The following is a 7,500-nucleotide window of genomic DNA, read 5'->3' on the forward strand; positions in this document are numbered from 1 at the left end:
TAACAGTCTCTATCAAGTATTCTTAATTTTTTTTTCGTTAATTCGTACTTTGGATGCCATTTTTTTAAAGTACATATCTTACTTATTTTCTTTCTTACTTATTTACTTTTTATTTTTTCCTCTTATGACTTACAATGTACCCGCTGTATGACGTGACCATGTAAACAAAAACAATACGGTAAATAATATCGCAATCTTATGCAAAGTGAATCATACGGTACCCGACATCTCTTGTGACTCCAAAAAAAAAAAAAAAATAGAAAATAAATAAAAGATAAAAATTCCAGTTAGTGTAATCAGTGCTTATTACTAGCAATCGTTAGGTGTGTATTACACCAAATGGTCAGGTTATTAATTAACATATTGGGTTTAATTCTGGAGGACGGCACACACACACACGCGAGCACACACACACACACACACACACACACACACACACACACACACACACACACACACACACACAAACTCAATTAATCTGGGAGGATGTTTTGCACGGTAGAATGGAAGAAAATAGGCGGTTTTTACAGAGAGAGAGAGAGAGAGAGAGAGAGAGAGAGAGAGAGAGAGAGAGAGAGAGAGAGAGAGAGAGAGAGAGAGAGAGAGAGAGAGAATTTCCTAGGTATATTTAACCCTTCTAAATCAATACAGGTGGAAATTAATTAGTACACCTGTCATAGCCTGTCGTAACTCAGGTGTCACTAATAACAGTCCCTCTCTAACACACACACACACACACACACACACACACACACACACCAATACATTTTTCATACCACTCGCAAGCTTACTTTATTTTACTCGTGTTTCCGCCATAATCCCTTTCATGGACCAGGTTAAGCTTCTTTCCCGCGAGCTGAAGCCTTTATATCACAAGTACCTAACAAGAGGGAGAGGGAGAGCGAGAGGGAGAGGGAGAGGGAGAGGAAGAGGAAGAGCGAGAGGGAGAGGTAGGCCACACCAGTACTTGTATCTTTAATTATCACAACCCTCGCTTCACTTGTACAGCGGGACTTTAAAAAAAAATAAAAATAATAATAAATAATAATAATAATAAAAATCGAGAGAATACGCTTTAGTAAAAACCTTTCCAATTAATACTTTTCAATACGCAACACATTTCAATCTATTTCCTCACGTATAGTGTTATGCAAACGATTAATTTCAAAAGCAACAGTTGCGTAATTTACCTTCCGATCCGAAATGTCATATTAAATTGTTTACCGAGAATACCCGAGCGTTTATTCTAAAAGTGTCCGCCAACTGAAAGTGAAAAAAAAAAAAGTTTCAAATAAAAGAAAGACGCACAGTAATGGTGTGCGGAGGAACCATGGAGGAGGAAGGAAGGGGAAAAAATTGTAATGGATTAAGGCAGACATGGCAAGGGCAGGAGGAGGAGGAGGAGGAGGAGGAGGAGGAGGAGGAGGAGGAGGAGGAGGAGGAGGAGGAGGAGGAGGAGGAAGAGAAGGAGGATGAGAAGCTGGAGGAGGAAGAGGAGGAGGACGAGAAGCTGGAAGAGGAAGAGAAGGAGGATGAGAAGCTGGAGGAGGAAGAGCAGGAGGATGAGAAGCTGGAAGAGGAAGAGAAGGAGGATGAGAAGCTGGAGGAGGAAGAGCAGGAGGATGAGAAGCTGGAAGAGGAACAGGAGGAGGACGAGAAGCTGTAAGGGGAAGAGGAGGAGGACGAGAAGCTGGAAGAGGAAGAGGAAGACGAGAAGCTGCAAGAGGAAGAGGAGGAGGAGAAGCTGGAAGAGGAAGAGGAGAAGAAGCTGGAAGAGGAGGAGGAGAAGAAGCTGGAAGAGGAAGAGGAAGAGGACGGGAAGCTGAAAGAGGAAGAGGAAGAGGCAGAGGAGGAGGAGGAAAAGCTGGAAGAAGAAGAGGAGGAGAAGCTGGAAGAGGAAAATTCATAAATAAAAAATAAAAAAAAATATGCATGGCTATACAATTCTTGCACATTCTCTCTCTCTCTCTCTCTCTCTCTCTCTCTCTCTCTCTCTCTCTCTCTCTCTCTCTCTCTCTCTCTCTCTCTCTCTCTCTCTCTTTCTCTCTTCCACCCCCACCTCTCTCCCCAGCACGCACTCTTATCATCCACTACACGTGAGGGAATGCAAGCCGTTAGTCATCCACATTATTCGTATACATATTCCTCAATTTGAACCCTCAAGCTCCATTAAGACGTGACACCTGATAACCCACCTGTCAGGATACACTGCGCAGGTGAGACGAGGGATTGCACGCAGATGGCGGGGTGACGTGTGTTCTTCCCGCCTTCCAGGATAAAGAGACGAGAGACGAGGGCCAACAACTGTGATCTTGTCCTGTAATCAAGAGGCAGCAGTGTGGCAGTGTGTCTTTCATGAGAGTATCACGAAAGGGGTGCGGTGGTGGGGGAGGGAGAGGAAGTGGTGTCTGTCTGTCTGTCTGTCTGTGTGCTTGTTTCTGTGTCTGTGTCTCTGTCTCTATCTATCTCTTTCTCTCGCTCTCCCTCTCACTGATTACACAAGGAACGGAATGCAAAACTTCTGTGTGAGAGAGAGAGAGAGAGAGAGAGAGAGAGAGAGAGAGAGAGAGAGAGAGAGAGAGAGAGAGAGAGAGAGAGAGAGAGAGAGAGAGAGAGAGAGAGAGAGCCCTGAGGAAGCCAAGGGAGAGGGGGTAGGGAATCTGGCTTGCCTCACACCTTCCCTCTCAGAAGAAGGTTGTAGGATGCAGCTCGTTAAGCCTGAAGAGACTCAGAAGGGGCTCTCTCTCTCTCTCTCTCTCTCTCTCTCTCTCTCTCTCTCTCTCTCTCTCTCTCTCTCTCTCTCTCTCTCTCTCTCTCTCTCTCTGCGTAAGTCTCTGTATAATAAATCTTTTAATCAATTTTCTTTTTTATTTTGATCTGATGCAAGTGTTGTGAAAATTCCCGTCTCTTGGTGCCTTAAAAAAAGCCAGGTTAATGATATCGAAACTCGTTACCATGATTAGAAAAAAGAGGGGAGGGATTCACTTCAATTAGAAACACTCCGTCATAAAACCTTTCTGCCTGTTTGTGATAACGTTCATCGTATTAATTGGTAAAAAGAAAAAAATAATAAAATAAATAAATAAAAAATAAAATAATGAAAAAAATAAATCTGACTTTTTTTTCCTACCTTTTAATAGGAATGTGGTTGGGGGAAAAATACCTAACGTGTCCCAACCATGCCCACATTTTCCCTATTAGAAATGAATGTTGTTGAGGAATTTAAGTGACGTGTCCTGACTGAGTCCACTTTTTTTGTATTTCCTTTGAATAAAAAAACACGTAGAGTCCTAAACATGTCCACATTTCCTGTATATATATTCCATCCAGAAAATAAACTTATAGAGAAGAAAAAATACATACCCTAACCATCCCCCTTTGGTAATTTTAAGAACTCAATTGAAACCTACTCTTTAATCCTCTAACTCTCTTCTTACTTCCCTGAATCAAAGCACCAGCGAGAGAGAGGGAGAGAGAGAGGAAGAGAGAGAGAGAGAGGGAGGGAGGGAAGCACAAGCAGAAGTACATACAAGAACACAGGGACACGGGGCACCTGAATCTCCCCTCACCGAATCAAACACCAAGTAATTAGCCACGGATTCCTCTTGGCAATTTAAGGACACTTTTTCCCCCTCGGCCGCTAGGGGATCGAGGCGCCGGCTGCTGGGACCATGGAACCTTTAATGACGCAAGAACGACAAGCAAATTAGCTCATTTAGATACAGGTGATTAGGTAGGAAGGTGACGCGGGCCCAATCTCTACCTCGATCCTTCCAAAGTCCTGCCGGCAACGGGAATCCTTAATATCCGTCCTTCGCCAATCCTCCAGGACCTCGACCCCTAATCCTGCCAGGTCGCGTTGATCTTTAGGGCCGGGGGTGGTGGTGGTGGTGGTGGTGGTGTTAGTAGTGGTAGTAGTACAGGAAAACATCAATACTCTTACTTGTCTTACTCCTCGTCTTACTCTCATTCTTCTCACTGCCTTTATTTTACTGAATTTCTCCTTTATTCTCGTCCTTCTCTTCGCCTTACTCCGTCACTCACACCCTTTACTTTACAGCACTTCTCCATTTTCTTGCTGCGCCACATGATCCCACTGTCACTGCGCTAAAAATACGAGTATCACTAAATCATTACTTCGCTGTCCCGCTCCTCGCTTCACTCTGTCCCCATTGATTACTCTTGGTCTCCGGTAAAAGTTATGAGCGAATGGTATGTTTTTTCACCTCATCTTCCAGTTAGCGCAGTGCAACCGTTCCCAATAGTTCCCAGTGTTATGAGTGTTACTTCTGTCCACCTTCCATTAGATCGGTGGCGTAATATTTCGTGTTGCTTTCCCTTTACGAGTACGTAGCAATGTTCATGGGTTATTTGCATTTTCTTTAAGGTTCTGTTATCTGTTTTAGTCCACGTTCCATTATTTCAGTGGTATAATATCTATTCTTGTTTATTCTTTACGGTCACGCAGCAATGTTCAGGAAGTATTTATGTTTTCGTTACAGTTTCTCGAAGGTTCAGCTGTTCTTTGTCAGTTCCCAGCTGATGCGTTGAAAGTCGAAGAATCCTCACTATAAATACACGCACGTAATTGTATTCTGCAATTTGATCCTTGACTCAAATTCCTATCCCCGCTTGATACACTATTTCTTCATCAAATCCTGGTAATTACGACCGGAACTTTAACTGTCTTTGCTTCGTTTTAGGTTAGTTTGGTTAGTGTTTGTCAGTTTCATTAAATCTTTACAAATTCTTACATTGTTACCTCCCGAAAACAGAATTTTTACTTGTACTATTATTTCACACTTCATTCCCACCTTATTACTTTACCGAGTCTTATCAATTCCCTTTATGGTTAGTTTAGTTAATTTTTGTTAGTTCAATTTGCTCTTTATAAATTCTAACTCTAAAAATCGGTACTTTACATCGCTACATCTCGAAAATTGAGGTTCTACATCGAACTTCCACTTATGCTATTCATATTTCACGCTCCATTTCACTGTAGTGCCAGTTACATTAGATCTTCATGAAGTTTCAGTCTAAAAATCAATATTTCACATCACTATCATAAACAAACTGAACCTCTATGTTAAACTCTCACTTATACTACTAATATTTAACATTCTATTCCACTCTATTGGCAGTTCAATCTAAATTCCATTCTTTTGGCAAGTTTCAGTCTAAAAATCATAGTTTCTCACCACTGTATCCGAAAAATTGAACCTCTACGTTAAACTCTCACTTATACTAATAATATTTAACACGCCATCCACTATATTGGCAGTTTTATTTGGTCTTTATGAAGTTAGAGCCTTAAAATCGATACATCACACCACTGTCTTCCAAATATTCTACCCATATTTTACTCTCTACTCCATTCCATTTCCTTAACGAGTACAAGCAATTACACGCAGCACAATTAGATTACTCACACAACCTTCCAACCATTCCCATCACCCAGCTACCCTGCAACGGCCCTGTAAACACTCCCCAGCACTCCACAGCTCCCTCAGCACTCCAGGCGCACTTTCAGCACTACACTCGGCCCCCCCTTTCCGCCAAGCAAACAAACAGCGCGTTGAAAAATTCGTGGGTGGCTTCCGGTTGGCTGTATCGCCCCCATCCCTCACTCTATTCACGCCACTCGTCCTTCCCACTCACATCCGACACTCCGGTACACTCCCAGCATGTGAGGAAGAGGGTAAGTGAGGAATAGATATAAGGACTGTGGAAAGTACATTATGTTTTATCTCAGCCATTACTGTTACTGATACTGCTAATGTTAATATGACTACTGCATCTCTACCATTACAAATGTACCATCTCCATTATCAGTACAACTATTTTTTATTGTAATTCCACTGTCGATTGTTATCTTTCATATTTGGTAACTAGTGACTAAAGTTAGATTTAAAAGGACCCAATTATATGACTGTAATTCTTTTCGCTGTTTAACTTATTTTGGGAGGCAGGAAATTAAAGGTTTTCTTGTATTTTTGTTCCCTTGACTCGCCTCCTTCACTCATTAAAAAAAAAAAAAAGGAATAAATAGAAATACAGTTTACTCTTTATTTTTCCACTTCCTTACGAAAAAAAAGTATATATATATATATATATATATATATATATATATATATATATATATATATATATATATATATATATATATATATATATATATATATATATATATATATATATATATATATATATATATATATATATATATATATATATATATTACTCTTATTTTTTCACTTCTTTAAGAAAAATAAAAGTTACTCTTCACTTAATTTCACTTCCTTAAGAAAAAAATACATTAGTCTCCATTTTGGAACTCCTTTCATTCACACTCATCATCACCATTACCACAGTCGTAAACCAGAAGCTGAATAATTCCTCCACCTTCCTTCCCGTTTTCTTTCCCGCTCGCCAAATATCTCGCCTTTTTAGGGACGAGGAGGAAGAGGAGACCAAGAGGAGGCGCCACACACCTAATTACCCGAGTTAATTATCCACGTAAATTAATCTGAACCAGGAGGATGAAGAAGCTCTTTTAATTCCCTCCTAATCGGTAAATCCCCGCAGTTATCCGGACTCGCCGATTAAAGACTGGTTCATTAGAGCGTCCCGTGGTGCAGCCGATGGAGTAAGCGGCGCCCCCTAGCGCGTGGAATGGCGACACCAGTGGAGGGTGCCGCAGGGAAATGCCTGGGACCTTTAGTGTTGTGGTCTAAAGAGAGGTTAATTGTTACTCTCCCCTGCTGGTGATGATGATACTGAGTTATTGATGTTTGATGCCTTTTTTTTTTTTTTAAACGTATATTTAGTGTTCCCATCATGTGTTGATGAAGGGAAGTGTGGGGAAGTGTGCGCCATCTTTCTTCCTCATGTTATTTTCTTCCTCTTTATGTTGCTAGATTATTTTTGTTTGCTTATGGTGAAGTTGAGTTATTTCTGTTTTTTTTTTCTTGTGTATATTTATCGTTTTTTTTTCTCTTTATCATTTGTTGCTAAAGGGAAGTGACTGCAATTCTTGTTGTTGATATTGTTTTTTTTTTCTTTCAGAGATGACATCGCTAGTTACTGTATTTTTCTTTTTGTTGTTGAATTATTTTTGTTTACTTTGTTGATTGATTCATTTTTTTTTACCTGAAATGCCTTGGGGGATACAGCTGCGGCCCTTCTTGTTATTATTTTAAGATTATACAGTAAAATCCCTCTCATCCGGCATTCGAGTATCCGGCAGCTTCAAGTATCCGGCACATTTTTCCCCGAGCCTTAAAATCAATAAAAAATAAATGTGTACTCATAAAATCGATTAAAATTCCCGCGTGAGGCATACTTTGTCCCCTCGCCACCAGAGCGCACTGCTTCGCGCCACCCGCGGCCCAGTACACTGTGTTTACTCAGTGATTCAGTCCTGCGTGTGCACTGTTTATCGCCTGACGCCTTCACCATGCCTAAAGTTGTAGAAAAGAGGAAGCATGATGTGCTTACACT

At 40.9% G+C, this 7,500-nt stretch overlaps 1 long non-coding RNA gene across 1 annotated transcript in view; it reads right to left on the reverse strand.

Annotated features, from left to right (window-relative positions):
- Window positions 1-2,195: 2,195 nt before the first annotated feature.
- LOC135112017 (uncharacterized) overlaps window positions 2,196-7,500 on the reverse strand; it is a 181,504-nt gene continuing 176,199 nt past the window's right edge. Inside the window, exon 3 of the long non-coding RNA XR_010273996.1 lies at window positions 2,196-2,317. This is a non-coding gene — a long non-coding RNA (uncharacterized LOC135112017). The remainder of the gene's footprint in view (window positions 2,318-7,500) is intronic.

This window comes from Scylla paramamosain, chromosome 23, assembly GCF_035594125.1.
Source record: "Scylla paramamosain isolate STU-SP2022 chromosome 23, ASM3559412v1, whole genome shotgun sequence".
Lineage (NCBI taxonomy): Eukaryota > Metazoa > Arthropoda > Malacostraca > Decapoda > Portunidae > Scylla > Scylla paramamosain.